Genomic DNA, 17,503 nt, shown 5'->3' with positions numbered 1-17,503 from the left:
GCTGACCCCATGCCCCTCCTATCCGCATCCTCCTCGGAGGACGACACGGCGGTCTAGTGGTCCCGATGGGCCGCTTGCGGCCTGTAGACGGAGTGGTAATAGTGATAGATCAAAACCAGCTGCAAAATGACTTAGACAGGATGTCTGTATGATGCGAAACGTGGAAATTCTCTCAGATAAGGAAAAGTGTGAGGTCGTCCAGTTGAGTAGGAAAAGAAATGAGTTAAATTTCGGTTTCACGATAAATCACACAAATTTAAAGTCTGCCAATTCAACTAAATGCCTGGGAATTACTATTACGAACAGCTGAAATTGAAACGATCACATAGATAATGCCGTGGATAAGGCAAACCAAGACTGCATTTTATTGGCAGATGGCTTAAAAGATGCAACAGATTGCCTGCAAAAGACGGCCTGCACTACACATGTTCGTCCTCTGCTGGAGTACTTCTGTTCGGTTTGGGATCCTTACCAGTAGGATTGATGGTGGACATCTAAAAGTCCAAAGAAGGGCAGCTAGTTTTATATTATCCTGTATATTCAAAGAATATCTATTTCACATTCAGTTACGTAACACTTGTCTCCCTAAATATAACTGTATTATCTACGTGTATTACAGTGTTCTTACGTTACATACTCACTGGCCGAGCGTTCGTAAACACGCTGTTAATGTTTCGCCAGACGGATTGCATTTCTTCAAACCGTCATTTTTTGAGTTTTAGATATAAGAGAGACTAGTAATTGATAAGTGGATTTTCGTCCGATTTGTGCAAACAGTCGTAAACTGCCGCACACTGAAAATTTGTTCATGGCGTTGAGATACCTCGATAAAACGAATCGTAAACAAACCAGCAGGTTCCGTAGAATAAAAGTGGATGAGGTTGTACATATAAATGAACGTGCTTTCAAACGGTTTCCGCAAAAATATTCTAAATCGTGTCGACAAGTTATACCTGGTAAATTTCTGTAACGACGGCGGATGCCGGAGTCCAGTAAGTGCTGCTTCTGGTGCTAATTTCCCCATTTGTCTGCACCACAGGTCTCTTTATCTCTATATCCTTTGTGTATGCACAAAGACAGAGTTACTTCTCAACCTGGAATCTTTTTGCTAACCCGCTCGTCGAGCGCTGAGTTACAGATTACGCTGCGCACGGCTGCTTTTGTTTATTTTGCGCCCGTGGCCACACAGTAGAGCACCGGGCCAGGAAACAATAAGGTGTTAATGCGCAGAGCTGCGCAGCGTTTTGCAGACAACACCGCAAGTTTAAGCTTTGTTGCCTTATTTTTTAAAACGTTTGCAAACAGTATCACAATAGGAGAGAAACGAGAAAATTGTTAATGTTTCTGTTTCCAAGCGCCGTTCTGCTCTAAGTTGCCACTGACGTGACCAAGAACTGTTAGCTTATATCAGATTAGACGTACCTGTTTTGGGACTGCAGGAGGACGGCGTAGGTTATCTTCAACCAGAAAAATCCCCAACAATTAGTAATAAAATGATATTTCTTAAATATAAAGAAATGCTCAACTTAAATGATGCTTCTTCTTGTGAAATGTTCAGCACAATTAGACGTTTGAAATTATTACAAAGTATTACTCTGAAATATTGAAATCCTGTCATGATTCCTCTAATTGATGCCTACGTAGAGTCCAGAGCTGGCCTGCGATGCCTACGGAGCCTGAGTCTCGGAGACGACGAAAGACCACTGCAGCTTGTAGACTCGGGATGCAGCTCTTAGACTCGGCAGTGACCAGATACTGTACACGACTCGGCGCACTGGACAGAATTGTCCACCGTAGCTCAGTGCTCCTGTATTTAATGAGGCCAATCGCTGTCCATACACGTGGTGCCCATGGGTTGACAGCTGGGGCCCCTGGCGAACCTCGGTATAGCTCATACTGCCAACCCATGCAGCAACTGCGCACGCCTTGTCGACAGTGGTGCGGTACACGCTGGAGTCGTGAGTATGGTCGCCTAACTTTTCGTCTCAATACATCCGTAGTGTGGGGTCCTCCAGGATGCAAAACACGTAAGAAAACAAGAATATTTGCAAAGAAAAATGGATGTACCAATGTATCTTCCACAGATCCCAAGTAAAAGTTCCATTTAAAAGGAAATAACGAACTCGTAACAAACATCTAAATGTTCAATACACTAACGTGCATGATATACACTGAAGCGCTAAAGACACTGATATAGACATGCGTATTCGAATACAGAAATCTGTAAAGAGACAGAATGCGGCGCTGCGGTGCCAATGCTTATATAAAACAACAAGTATATGGCGCAGCTGTTATATCGGTTATTGCTGCTACAGTGGAGGTTATCAAGATTTAAGTGAGTTTCAACGTGATAGTCGGCGCACGAGCAATGGGACACAGCATCCCCGAGGTAGCGACGAAGTGGGGCTTTTCCTGTACGACCATTTCACGATTGTACGGTGAATATGAGGAGTCCGGTAAGACATCAGATCTCCGACATCGCTGCGGCCGGAAAAAGATCCTGCAGGAACGGAACCAACTACGACTTAAGATAATCGCTCAGCGTGACAGAAGTGCAATCCTTCGGCAAATTGTTGCAGGTTTCAGTGCTGGGTCATCGGCAAGTGTCAGCGTGCGAATCATTTAACGAAACACCATCGATATGTGGTTTCGGAGCTTAAGACCCACACGTGTACCCTTGATGTCTGCACGACACAAAATTTTACGCCTCGCCTGGGCCCGCCAACACCAAATAGGGACTGTTGATGACTGGAAACATGTTGCCTGGTCGAACGAGTCTCGTTTCAAATTGTATCGAGCGGACCCTGCATGGCAGCTGGGGACGTATCAAGATGGTGGAGGCTCTGTAATGGTGTGGGCCGTGTGCAGTTGAGTGATGTGGGACCACTTAGACGTCTAGATACGACTCTGACAGGTGACACGTACGTAAGCATCCTGTTTGATCACCTGCATCCATCCATGTCCATTGTGCATTCCGACGGACTTGGGCAATGCCGGCAGGACATTGCGACACACCACATTTCCAGAATTGCTACAGAGTGGCCCCTGGAACACTGTTCTGGGTTTAATGACTTCCCCTGGTCATCAAACTCCCCAGACATGAACATTATTGAGCATATCTGAGATGCCTTTAAACGTGCTGTTCAGAAGAGATCTCTACCCCCTCGTACTCTTACGGATTTATTGACAGCCCTGCAGCATTCGTAGGATCAGTTCCCCCGACCACTATTTCAGACATTAGTCGAGTCCATGCCACGTCATGTTGCGGTACTTCTGCGTGCTCGCGGAGCCCTACACGATATTACGCACGTGTACCAGTTTCTTTGGCTCTTCAGTGTAATTCTTGGTCTATTAAAGAAAAATGATTTTTACAACAATTATTTACAATGAATTGCATTGCCACACTGAATTTGTAATGAAGTCACGTGATATGTAATGCACTATTTGATATTATTACTAAAATATACACATCCTACGTTTCTCTTAAGAAATTCCCTAGTTGAGTAGAGGGAGTTGGCTACAAGTAAGTCCTTTAGGCTCCTCCTACACTGGACTTTATTAGTAGCAAGATTTTATATTGCTTCTGGCAAGTTATTGAAAACGTGTGTCACGAGTAATGGACATCTTTCTGGGCCGAAGCAAGTGTCATTATTATTCTTATTTCTAGTATTTATTGCGTGAATTGAGCTGTTGGTCTGAATAAGAAATATATGTATACATCAAGGATAAATTTGATTAAGGAACACATATATTTGGAGCAGTAGTTAGTATCCCTTAGTCATCTAGGCGCTTCAGTCTGGAACGGCGCGACTGCTACGGTCGCAGGTTCGAATCCTGCCTCGGACATGGATGTATGTGCTGTCCGTAGGTTAGTTAGGTTTAAGTAGTTCTAAGTTCTAGGGGACTGATGACCTCAGATGTTAAGTCCCATAGTGCTCAGAGCCATTTGAACCAGCCATTATTTTTCAGATATTGCACTGTTTTCGTTTGAGAGGAGCGATGATATTAGCGGGGGAGAAGTAGTTGCACTTTCTTAGTCTCTTGTAAAACGAGGTGACAAGTCATGGGATACCTCCTAATATCATGTCACGGGTACCTCCTAATATGATGTGTAGTGCAGCAACTCGACGTGGAGTGAACTCAAAAAGTCGTTGGAAGGCACCTGCAGAAGTACTGACCCATGTTGCCTCTATAGCAGTCCATAATTGCGAAAGTGTTGCCATTGTAAGATTTTGTGCACGAACTGACCTTTCGATTATGTCCCATAAACGTTCGATGGGATTCATGATGAAGGATGTTGGTCGCCAAATCATTCGTTCGAATTACCCAGTATGCTGTTTAAACCAATCACCAACACTTGTGTGGCTCAGTGATGTGCCGTATTGTCGTCCGTTAACGTTCCGTCGTCGTCTAGAAACGAGTGGCTGCATACGGTCTCCAAGTAGCCAGACATAACCACATCCAGTCTGTGCCACACTCGAACACTTTCATGGGCTCGTACCAACTGAAATCGGTGCTCATCTCAGCAGGCCATGTTTTCCACTCGTCTAGGTTCCAACTAATCTGTTCGCGATCCCAGGAGAGAGGCTGCAGACGATGTCGTGCTGTTAGGAAAGGCATTCGCATCGGTCGTCTGCTACCGTAGCCCATCACGCCGCACTGTCCAAATGGATACGTTTTCCGAACGTCCCACTTGGATTTGTGCGATTATGTCACGCAGCGTTGCTTATCTCCCAGCAACTCGGCTTAAAAGCTGCTGCTCCCGATTGTGGGCCCATGCCTTATCTGTGTCGGAGATAATGCTTGAAATGTGCTTTTTTTTTCGGCACACTTGTCACTGTGGATCTCGGAATACTGAATTCCCTAACGATTTCCGAAATGGAATATTCTATGAGTCTAGCTCCAACTATCATTCAGTGATCAGAGTTTACTAATTGCCGTTGTGCGGCCATAATCACGCAGGGCAGCCGGCCGCTGTGGAAGAGCGGTTCTAGGCGCTTTAGTCCCGAACCGCGCTGCTGCTACGGCCGCACGTTCGGATCCTGCTTCGGGCAAGGCTGTGTATGCTGTCCTTAGGTTAGTTACACTACTGGCCATTAAAATTGCTATACCACGTAGATGACGTGCTACAGACACGACATTTAACCGACAGGAAGAAGATGCTGTGATATGCAAATGATTAGCATTTCAGAGCGTTCACACAAGGTTGTCGCCGATGGCGAGACCTACAACTTGCTGACATGAGGAAATTTTCCAACCGATTTCTCATACACAAACAGTAGTAGACTGGCGTTGCCTAGTGAAACGTTGTTGTGATGCCTCGTGTAAGGAGGGGAAATGCGTACCATCACGTTTCCAACTTTGATAATGGTCGGATTGTAGCATATCGCGATTGCGGTTTATCGTATCGCGACATTGCTGCTCGTGTTGGTCGAGATCCACTTACTGTTAGCAGAATATGGAATCGGTGGGTTCAGGAGGGTAATACGGAACGCCGTGCTGTATCCCAACGGCCTCGTATCACTAGCAGTCGAGATGACAGGCATCTTATCCTCATGGCTGTAACGGATCGTGCAGCCACGTCTCGATCCCTGAGTCAACAGATGGGGACATTTGCAAGACAATAATCATCTGCACCAACAGTTCGACGACGTTTGCAGCAGCATGGACTATCAGCTCGGAGACCATGGCTGCGGTTACCCATGACGCTGCATCGCAGACAGGAGCGCCTGCGATGGTGTATTCAACGACGAACCTGGGTGCACGAATGGCAAAACGTCATTTTTTCGGAGAATGTAGGTTCTGTTTACAGCATCATGATGGTCGCATCCATGTTTGGCGACATCGTGATGAACGCACGTTGGAAGCGTGTATTCGTCATCGCCATACTGGCGTATGACCCGGCGTGACGGTATGGGGTGCCATTGATTACACGTCTCGGTCACCTCTTGTTCGCATTGACGGCACTTTGAACAGTGACGTTACATTTCAGACGTGTTACGACCCGTGGCTCTACCCTTCATTCGATCCCTGCAAAACCCTACATTTCAGCAGGATAATGCACGACCGCATGTTTCTGGTTCTGTACGGGCCTTTCCGGATACAGAAAATGTTCGACTGCTGCCCTGGCCAGCATATTCTCCAAATCTCTCACCAACTGAAAACGTCTCGTCAATGGTGGCCGAGCAACTGGCTCGTCGCAATACGCCAGTCACTACTCTTGATGAACTGTGGTATCGTGTTGAAGCTGCATGGGCAGTTGTACCGGTACACGCCATCCAAGCTCTGTTTGATTCAATGCCCAGGCGTCAAGGCCGTTATTACAGCTTGAGGAGATTGTTCTAGGTACTAATTTCTCAGAATCTATTGCGTGAAAATGTAATCATATCTAGTATAATATATTTGTCTAACGAATACCCGTTTATCATCTGCATTTCTTCTTGGTTTAGCAATTTCAATGGCCAGTAGTGTATGTTTAAGTAGTTCTAAATTTAGGGGACTGATGACCTCAGATGTTAAGTCACAAAGTGCTTAGAGCCATTTCAACCATCACGCCGGACACCTTTTCTTACGGACCACCCAAGTACAAATGGCGGCTCCGCCAATTCACTGCCTGTTTATATCGCTATCCCATGACTTTTGTGACCTCAGTGTGTACAGTTACCATGAGCTGTGTTTATTTTTTCACATTATTTGCTATTGATTTCGAAGCTGCGAAGGCTTGATCTCCAGGCTCTTCCAGCTTCAGCCTTAGAGCTTCGAAATCGTTGACAAACAGTGGAAGAATAGATTGGAAATAAAATAGTAAGAGAATAAATAGTCTCTTTTCTCCACAGTAAAATATGTGGCTTTGGACCACAGTAGAGCTTCAAGTGGCATTTCTTTTTTCGTCACACCTAAGTTAAGAACTGAGGTCGACAACATTCACTACCTTTTGTGTTCTGGAACGTCCTACGCCCGTCGTTGCTCGTTTCAGCTCGCTCACTAATTAAACGTTCTCTGTTTGACTCGACATTACAGAGACGCTTGTGGCTGACTCGTCTAGTGACAATACCAGGCTGTTCAGACAGCAGCGGTGGTGAATAGCGATATGGGTGGCAGTGTTACGGCGGAAAGCACGCGCTTCCCAGGCAGCGACTCGCCGCCTAATTAGCTGAGTGGCTCGAGTGGTGTCTCGGGCACGCGGAGGCAGCCGGCTGGCTTTCATGGCCGCAGAGTCCTATTCACGTCGGTTAACGGCGTGGCACGTAGCACGTTCACGTTCACCTTCAGCACGCAGCCGCCTCGAAACCCTTCCTCTTTACCGGCGGCAAACGGCTGAGCGCCTCTCTCTTAATAGACGGTCGGGCCACTCCGAACAGACGCTCCAGGACGCGGGCGGTACCCACCCGAGAGAAGTTCGCCGCCCTCTACTGCAGGTGGGTCCCATTAGCCACATAACTCTCCCCAATGTGAGCCCTACGAGGAACTAGGATGTGTGGTGATGGCAAATAAGATGCTGATTTACTATTTTTACGATAAAGGTGCATTGATTGAAGATCTGCTCTTCTTCACCCCAAATAACAAAATTTAAAATGAAGAAACAACGAAGAAATTAAAATTTTTTGGGGATATCTGATTTTTCGATGAGTCTACGTGAATAATTGCGAACTGTCATACAATTACACACAATATGGAAGATTGCAATTTTTAACTGTTACACAGCTTAATACGTGCATTTCTCACAGCGGAATTGCTTACGACCAACAGCCCCCCACAAGTTCCAGAAACCATACGTTTTACTAATCATACCTCATTCCAGTCCCAAAGAAAGCAGGTGTTGAGCCGGCCGTGGTGGCCGAACGGTTCTAGGCGCTACAGTCAGGAACTGCGCGACTGCTACGGTAGCAAGTTCGAATCCTGCCTCGGGCATGGAAGTGTGTGATGTCCTTATGTTAGTTAGGTTTAAGTAGTTCTAAGTTCTAGGGGACTGATGACCTCAGCAGTTAAGTCCCATAGTGCTCAGAGCCATTTGAACCATTTTTTGAAAGCAGGTGTTGACAGATGTGAAAATTACCGAGCTATCAGTTTAATAAGTCACGGCGGCAAAATACTAACGCGAATTCTTTACAAACGAATGGAAAAACTGGTAGAAGCCGACCTCGGGGAAGATCAGTTTGGATTCCGTAGAAATATTGCAACACGTGAGGCAATACTGGCCCTACGATTTATCTTAGAAGATAGATTAAGGAAGGACAAACGTACATTTCTAGCATTTGTAGACTTAGAGAAAGCTTTTGACAATGTTGACTGGAATACTCTCTTTCAAACTCTGAAGGTGGCAGGGGTAAAATACAGGGAGCGAAAGGCTATTTACAATTTGTACAGAAACCAGATGGCAGTTAAAAGAGTCGAGGGACATGAAAGGCAAGCAGTAGTTGGGAAGGGAGTGAGACAGGTTTGTAGCCTCTCCCCGATGCTATTCAATCTGTATATTGAGCAAGTAGTAAAGGAAACAAAAGAAAAATTCGGAGTAGGTATTAAAATCCATGGAGAAGAAAAAAAAACTTTGAGGTTCGCCGATGACATTGTAATTCTGTCAGAGACTGCAAAGGACTTGGAAAAGCAGTTGAACGGAATGGACAGTGTCTTGAGAGGAGGGCATAAGATGAACATCAACAAAAGCAGTACGAGGATAATGGAATGTAGTCGAATTAAGTCGGGTGATGCTGGGGAAATTAGATTAGGAAATGAGACATTTAAAATAGTGAAGGAGTTTTGCTATTTGGGGAGCAAAATAACTAATTATTGTCGAAATAGAGAGGATATAAAATGTAGACTGGCAATGGCAAGGAAAGCGTTTCTGAAGAAGAGAAATTTGTTAATATAGAGTATAGATTTAAGTGTCAGGAAGTCGTTTCTGGAAGTATTTGTATGGAGCGTAGCGTTGTATGGAAGTGAAACGTGGACGATAAATAGTTTTGACAAGAAGAGAATAGAAGTTTTCGAAATGTGGTGCTACAGAAGAATAGAGAAGATCAGATGGGTAGATAACATAAATAATGAGGAGGTATTGAATAGAATTGGGAATAAGAGGAGCTTGTGGCACAACTTGACTAGAAGAAGGGATCGGTTGATAGGACATGTTCTGAGGCATCAAGGGATCACCAATTTAGTATTGGAGGGCAGCGTGGAGCGTAAAAACCGTAGAGATGAATACACTAAACAGATTCAGAAGGATGTTTGTTGCAGTAGGTACTGGGAGATGAAGCAGCTTGCTCAGGGTAGAGTAGCATGGAGAGCTGCTTCAAACCAGTCTCAGGACTGAACACAACAAAAACAACAACAACAACAACAACCTCATCCGTTCCCCTCTTTTCACATATCTAGGATCGTAATATTTTATGCTACAGAAACCACTAGGTATATTTTATTCCTCCGACTGAGCTTCAGGTGATGATGAAGATGATTCTTCTCCTGGATTTGAAGGTTGCTCGTGAATGTCCAGCGTATTTTTGCAACCCGTGAGTTTGTTTCTTTGGGAGTATTTATAACGCAGTTTTCTGTCTTGTGTGATGGAGAAACACTGATCTAGTGAGACAGTAAGCTGACTTCTTTTTCCTCTGTCCTCGCTCGAGTGGTTACGGTGTTTTTCGCTGGGATCGCGAAAACAGAAGAAAATTATGATGTTGCCGAGCTCCGAGTTTCCGAATTTCTTGGCTGCTTGGATGGAGTCGCACAGCCTGGGCTCGCTTCTAATTCTGTGGTGACGGAGCAGGGCTCATCATTCAGGAATGTGGATGTAAGAAGTAACTTGTCTGATAATATTTTATTGGGACTGAATGGGAAAATTCTCGTGCATTCAGATCACAACACTTCCTAAATTAGCTCAACATCTCCACCAGACGTCGAAAATTTTATCAAAAACAAATTTTGTAATGGATGCTGAGGGATTATTGTGTGTAATTAGGCTACTTAAATACTTTAATACAGAAGAAATAACACACTTTATATTCTGGTTCAGAAAACCCCACGAAGACTGATCCATATGGATCTAATCCCTTATTTTTTAGATGCAAGTACCTGCGCGAATTTACAACAGATGTCGCTACTTGTTCTGTTAACTGACCTGCTGGACGTTATACAACCGGTAGCGAAAAGATTTATAATCATCATTCATGTATTTCAATAATAGACCTGATTTTGACAGGCGTAATATTATATGGCGGATTATTATAAATAATACTGGCTTACTTCTATTTGCCTCTGGAAGACTGCTGTCTGGATCAAATATATTTCGAAAAACCTTCTTGCCGTTTGTGTGTGAAATCTTATGGGACTTAACTGCTAAGGTCATCATCCCTAAGCTTACACACTACTTAACCTAAATTATTCTAAGGACAAACACACACACACACACACACACACACACACACACACACACACACATGCCCGAGGGAGGACTCGAACCTCCGCCGGGACCAGCCGCACAGTCCATGACTGCAGCGCCTAGACCGCTCGGCTAATCCCGCGCGGCATCTCAGAACTGTTTCTCTACTGTAGGCAGAACTCAGTGCTGTAAAATGTGTTTATATCCTTCCGCGTTTATTTTTGTTTTCAGCGCAAGAAGGAGAACATATCCTAATCGCTGGAAATGTCCCTATCGGTTACGCCGCCTCCTCTGTGCTTCGCTGCACAGTTTGAGGCGCGATGTCACTGATTGCGTGGCCCAGCCCGCCGGAGGTTCGAGTCCTGCCTCGGCATGGGTGTGTGTGTGTGTGTGTGTTTTTCTTAGCATAAGTTAGTTTAAGTAGAGTGTATGTCTAGGGGCCGATGACCTCAGTAGTTTGGTCCCTTAGGAATTCAAACAAAAACAAAAACAAACTCTGAGTACTATGGGACTTAACATCTGAGGTCATCAGTCCCCTAGAACTTAGAACTACTTAAACCTAACTAAACTAAGGACATCACACACATCCATGGCCGAGGCAGGATTCGAACCTGCGACGGTAGCGGTCGCGCGGTTTCAGACTGAGACGCCTAGAACCGCTCGGCCACACCAGCTGGTTCCTTAGGATTTCACACACATTTGAACATTCCTCTGCACTTCACTGATGGCACTGCACATGATGGCCGTTAACGACCTCCAGGCATTCGCAAACACAAACCATTCCATCAGATTGCTACAGGGTATAGCGTGATTCATAACTTCCAAATCGCGCGTTTCTTATCATCCATTTTTCCGTGATGTAGCTCTTTACATCACACAAGGCGTCGCTTAACACTGACAAACAGAAACGTGTTGCTTAAGACAAGCTGCTCGACCATTGTACACGTTTCTTTTTAACTCCCTTGCCGCAGTCACTTTGCTAGCTGGACCGCTGGTAGCACTTCGGAACTTACGAATGATTTCTTCCGCTGATTTCACGAGATTTTTTACAAATAATATATCGTTCTCTCGATCTCCGTCTGCGTCTTTCTCCGTCTCCGTCTTTCTCCGTCTCCGTCTTTCTCCGTCTCCGTCTTTCCCCGTCTCCGTCTTTCTCCGTCTCCGTCTTTCCCCGTCTCCGTCTTTCCCCGTCTCCGTCTTTCTCCGTCTCCGTCTTTCTCCGTCTCCGTCTTTCTCCGTCTCCGTCTTTCTCCGTCTCCGTCTTTCTCCGTCTCCGTCTTTCTCCGTCTCCGTCTTTCTCCGTCTCCGTCTTTCTCCGTCTCCGTCTTTCTCCGTCTCCGTCTTTCTCCGTCTCCGTCTTTCTCCGTCTCCGTCTTTCTCCGTCTCCGTCTTTCTCCGTCTCCGTCTTTCTCCGTCTCCGTCTTTCTCCGTCTCCGTCTTTCTCCGTCTCCGTCTTTCTACGTCTCCGTCTTTCTACGTCTCCGTCTTTCTACGTCTCCGTCTTTCTACGTCTCCGCCTTTCTACGTCTCCGCCTTTCTACGTCTCCGCCTTTCTACGTCTCCGCCTTTCTACGTCTCCGCCTTTCTACGTCTCCGCCTTTCTCCGTCTCCGCCTTTCTCCGTCTCCGCCTTTCTCCGTCTCCGCCTTTCTCCGTCTCCGTCTTTCTCCGTCTCCGTCTTTGTCGCTCCGCCTCCGTCTTTGTCCGTCTATGTCTTTGTCCATCTCTGTCTTTGTCCGTCTCTCTGTCTTTGTCCGTCTCTCTGTCTCTCTCTCTCTCTCTCTCTCTCTCTTTACTTTTTTATAAAAGGTATCTGTGTTTTGCGTTTGGAATAGTGAATGAAAATATGTGTAAGTCATGACGTCGCGTATAGATCGGACACTCGTAGTAGCGGCTAAAATGCGAGTATACACTAACAGTCATCAATGTTGTAAGGAAGGCACATAATTCTGAGTAAAGATACTAGGTTGGGTTGTAACAATTTACTTATGTTGCCAACACACACAGGTAGCTCAAAAATACGCGTGGTTTGTTTAAAACTGTAGGAGTTAATGCCCGATAAATAAATATTTTTGCAGAGAGAGAGAGAGAGAGAGAGAGCGAGAGAGAGAGAGAGAGAGAGAGACGATAGACTCTCCTACGTAGCTGTACTATTACTCTCAATGTTACATAAATTCTTTGTTAAACACTGATCTTTTATACTGTTAATTGTGATTTGAATAATATTTATGGCAGTCGCTCACTGGTGCACCTGTTGTCGCAGTAGCAGAACTGTGTCTGCAAGTAATCCGGAATATGTATCTTCTGATAGTGCGCTACTCTTGTGCCGCAGTAGTCTTAGCGAGGGACGACATGTGTAATTACTTTCTGATGTGCCTGCGTACTTCCTATTTCGTTACTTGCGGTTATGTCTCACAGCCGTAGAGCACTGTGCGACGGAACCGTGGAGGCTAATATAGAGCAGCCTCGTTAATTGTGCGCACCCTGTGGAAGGAGGTGCAGGGCAACCACGGCGCGCCCTACCGCCGTTAGGGTCACGCCCCACTTGCAGGTCACCGTCGCCATGTAGCGACGCCACTGTTCTCTGCCCTGACAGTCGCTTTCGCAACGCGTCCTCTTCAGTCGTTTTACATTAGTCGCCTGGTAACAGCCACGTCGACCACAACGATAAAACTCGAGTAGTTCCGATTTCTAACCTGAACTTTTCTATCCTGGTCACTGCTCTGCTTCATAAATTCTACTCCATAAGTCTTCAAACGTCCGTTCAGACCGAAATAAAATCAGACGCTGTGCACACAGACTCACAGGTAGAGTCCAGCACAGTTCCAGCACGTCAGCGACCTAACTCTATGCGGCGCTTGCAAACAGAAATATTTCCTGAATGAGATTTTCACTCTGCAGCGGAGTGTGCGCTGATATGAAACTTCCTGGCAGATTAAAACTGTGTGCCCGACCGAGACTCGAACTCGGGACCTTTGCCTTTCGCGGGCAAGTGCTCTACCATCTGAGCTACCGAAGCACGACTCACGCCCGGTACTCACAGCTTTACTTCTGCCAGTATCTCGTCTCCTACCTCCCAAACTTTACAGAAACTCTCCTGCGAACCTTGCAGAACTAGCACTCCTGAAAGAAAGGATATAGCGGAGACATGGCTTAGCCACAGCCTGGGGGGTGTTTCCAGAATGAGATTTTCACTCTGCAGCGGAGTGTGCGCTGATATGAAACTTCCTGGCAGATTAAAACTGTGTGCCCGACCGAGACTCGAACTCGGGACCTTTGCCTTTCGCGGGCAAGTGCTCTACCATCTGAGCTACCGAAGCACGACTCACGCCCGGTACTCACAGCTTTACTTCTGCCAGTATCTCGTCTCCTACCTTCCAAACTTTACAGAAGCTCTCCTGCGAACCTTGTAGAACTAGCACTCCTGAAAGAAAGGATATAGCGGAGACATGGCTTAGCCACAGCCTGGGGGATGTTTCCAGAATGAGATTTTCACTCTGCAGCGGAGTGTGCGCTGATATGAAACTTCCTGGCAGATTAAAACTGTGTGCCCGACCGAGACTCGAACTCGGGACCTTTGCCTTTCGCGGGCAAGTGCTCTACCATCTGAGCTACCGAAGCACGACTCACGCCCGGTACTCACAGCTTTGTGTGTGTGTGTGTGTGTGTGTGTGTGTGAATTCTTATGGGACTTAACTGCCAAGGTCATCAGTCCCTAAGCTTACACACTACTTAACCTAAATTATCTTAAGGAGAAACACACACATCCATGGTCGTGGGAGGACGCGAACCTCCGCCGGGACCAGCCGCACAGTCCATGACTGCAGCGCCTAAGACCGCTCGGCTAATCCCGCGAGGCAATGACTCGAGGAAAGTGTCTTAAAATATGCATTGACGCACTTCATCAACTATCACTGGAAAATGGCAAAACAGGCGGAAATAGCGATCGCTGTGAATAAATACATTTACCAACACTCCAAGCGGTGAATGCTGCCCTTCCTTTAAAAACAAATCCTGACAGCAACATACAATCTAAGAAAAAAAGTCATCACGAAGGAATTATCTTAATGGGACGGATATCGTAGACGTGATTTACATGTATAGACAAACAGGTCATTACAATTTTTAAAAAAATGCATGATTTGTTCAAGAGAAAGCGCTTCATAGAGTGACAAGTCAATAACGTGTTGGTCCACTTCTGGCCCTTATGCAACCAGTTGTTCGGCTTGGCATTGACTGACTTGCTGGATGTCCTCCTGTGGAAAATCGCGCCAAGATCTGTCCAATTGGCGGGTAGGATCGTCAAAATCCCGAGATGGTTGGAGGGACCTGCCCATAATGCTCCAGAGGTTCTCAGTTGGGGAGAGATCCGTCGACCTTGCTGGCCAAGCTTGAGTTTGGCAAGCTCGCAGACAAAAATCTGGGCGTAGAATATCGTCGACGTTTCGCTGGGCTCTAAGGGTGCCACGGAAGAGAACCAAATGGGTCATCTTATGAAAAGCAATGGCACTCCGGACCTTCGCTCCTGATTGTTAGGCCGTATGATGGGCGACGGTTAGGTTGGTACCCTATTGAGGTCCGTGGCGTCTGCAGATGCGTCTCCGGCAGTTGACTGGAGTAGCATTGTCTTCAGTTATGAGTCCCTCTTCGAAATGAGCCCCGATGACAAGTGAAGACAGATCTTGAGACGCCTAACTGCAAAACTCCAAAGAACAGGAGGCAAAGAAGGAAGGAAGTTTTCTTTAAGGAATGAAAGAATGCGAGAAATCACCAGCTGATCAGCTGACGGTATGCTAATTGATCCACTGACAATAACTCTATTTCAAATTCAAGAGCTTGGGCAGTCACCAAAAAGTACAACCGTGCTAGTGACATTTACCTCACCCAAAGCAGCTGGTGGCCGATGCAACGAATCCATTGCATTTACTTCGAAAATAATTTCTCTCAAAAAAAATTGTTCAAATGGCTCTGAGCACTATGCGACTTAACTTCTGAGGTCATCAGTCACCTAGAACTTGGAACTAATTAAACCTAACTAACCTAAGGACATCACACACATCCACGCCCGAGGCAGGATTCGAACCTGCGACCGTAGCGGTCGCTCGGTTCCAGACTGTAGCGCCTAGAACCGCACGGCCACTCCGGCCGGCTTTCTCTCTCACATGACAGAGAGGACGTAATGTAGAAAGACAGGAAGAAAAAAAGATGTTTAAACATCCCTTCAATGATGAAGTACTAGAAACAGAGAATGATTTGCGTTTGCGGATGGGAAGGGAAGAAAATCGGCATTGTCCGTTTAAAAAAACAATGCTGACACTTGCCTTAAGCGATTTAGCGAAATCACTGGTTATCAGTATCTGGATGGCCACTTGATTTGCTTTTTTAGATCGATTTCTTGTTAAACGCAAGCCCCGTGTGCTAACGTAATTCAGAGGAGGACAATTATACATAACATAAAATAAAAAATTACCCGTATCAGTCAATTTCCTTTTCTCGCAAGACTCGGTTCGAGGGCCTACTCACTCATCTTTAGGTGGACTGATGGATAGCATCACATATTTGTTTGCTGGACGTGGGCAGTTATGTTTTTTAAGTTTCAGTTGAAAGGTGTTCCTTTTACTAATTTGTACAATCGCTTTTTGGCGTATATAACTGTACTATGTGCTGACAAAATCTTTGTCAATATATCCATTTCATGTAAATATTTATTTTACCTCACTTTGTATGTCATATCTCTTTTTTCTTCTTCTCATTTTTATTTTAGCTGTATCTTTTCGCATAGATGGCGGGCTTGCTTTGCAGCGCCCCCTTATGGTTTCTCGTTGTCATAGTCAATTCTCGATGTATCACTTTATGTTTGACCTCTGTTTAAGACAGTATTAATACTCACGGCACATGTTGGTTGAAATGTAAATTTGTATGTTCATTTTAAATGGTTTAATGCGTCCATATACATTTAATTGGTTTACGTTGCTTTATGTACATTTATTCGTTTGGTCACTGTTATTAATTATTTATATTCTTGTATTTGTAGCACCGATGATGCCTGTTAATCAGTTGAAATCGATTTGCAAAAGTGAATAAATAAAACATGATTTTTCGACTGGTTGCTGCATATTTGGTAATTCCTTCGTGGTTCAACTTTTTTTTCTTCCTGTTTTTTCCTTAGAGTGTATAGCAGTCTTTACTTCGTCAAAGTAATTCATATCAGTTGATTTCCCTATTCGTAGTCCGTGTTGTCACTAGAACGATTGCCCATTCGTCTCTGTTCCGCTTTTATGCATCCCACACAGTGCCATGTGCCCACAACACCTCTAGGTGGCATTCTATCTCGCGGTGGGCTATGGCCATAAAGTTTTGGTGCCTCTGTGTACGAACTCCCGATCCACTCGCCGGGAAGAGTATTTTCTGAACGGACCCGCTACCATTGCATGTGACGCGTTTGCCGCGAGCCTGTGGAGTAAGGCCTACGTAGCCTGGAACATTATGCCGTACGAATAATATAGTTGCCATTCTCCAATTACGTTTCCGTGTCGGTGGAATGGTGGAGTATGAGACCAGTAACAGTTTAGTCTTTGGATACTCTTCCGTCAGATTACTGAGATGATCTGTTCTTCTGTTTCTTTCAAATTCCACTAAAGGACAGTCATCGTAGCGGAGCTCATCGTATTTCATTGTGGTTTCAATTAACGAAACAGGCAAACGTTATTCAGCATCTGGGGTGACTGTCCGCACAGCTGTAAATGACATAGGAATAGCACTGTCATTAATTAAACGCAAACGTGAAACAAAAATACCTCGCTTCTTCTTCCGAAATTGCGAAAAGGTATACCGCTGACGCACACTATGAACAGAGAACGTACGCCCACAGAGTGGTTTTTGCTGTGAGAGAAAAGCACAGGGCGCATTTCAAGAGAACGAGAAATTTTAATGGCGTCTCTGAACATTGCACGAAGCTGTTTGTCTTTAATTTAGAGCTCTGTGAGCCGCACTTGGAAAACAGCTACACAGCGCGATGTCCGCTCTTTTCTTTCACCTGCCTGCCTTGGGTCCGGCGACTTCCTCAGCTGTAGCGACACATTGTCTTTGGCATCGGACGTTGCTTAACTAACCATTACCATCATAACGTGTTCTT

At 45.5% G+C, this 17,503-nt stretch overlaps 1 long non-coding RNA gene across 1 annotated transcript in view; it reads left to right on the top strand.

Moving 5' to 3' along the window:
* The window catches only part of LOC124789665, a 712,930-nt gene that overhangs the window by 483,894 nt on the left and 211,533 nt on the right, over positions 1 to 17,503 (top strand). The window lies entirely within an intron of this gene.

This window comes from Schistocerca piceifrons, chromosome 3, assembly GCF_021461385.2.
Source record: "Schistocerca piceifrons isolate TAMUIC-IGC-003096 chromosome 3, iqSchPice1.1, whole genome shotgun sequence".
Taxonomy (NCBI): Eukaryota; Metazoa; Arthropoda; class Insecta; order Orthoptera; family Acrididae; genus Schistocerca; species Schistocerca piceifrons.
This window is presented reverse-complemented; position numbering and strand designations above follow the sequence as displayed.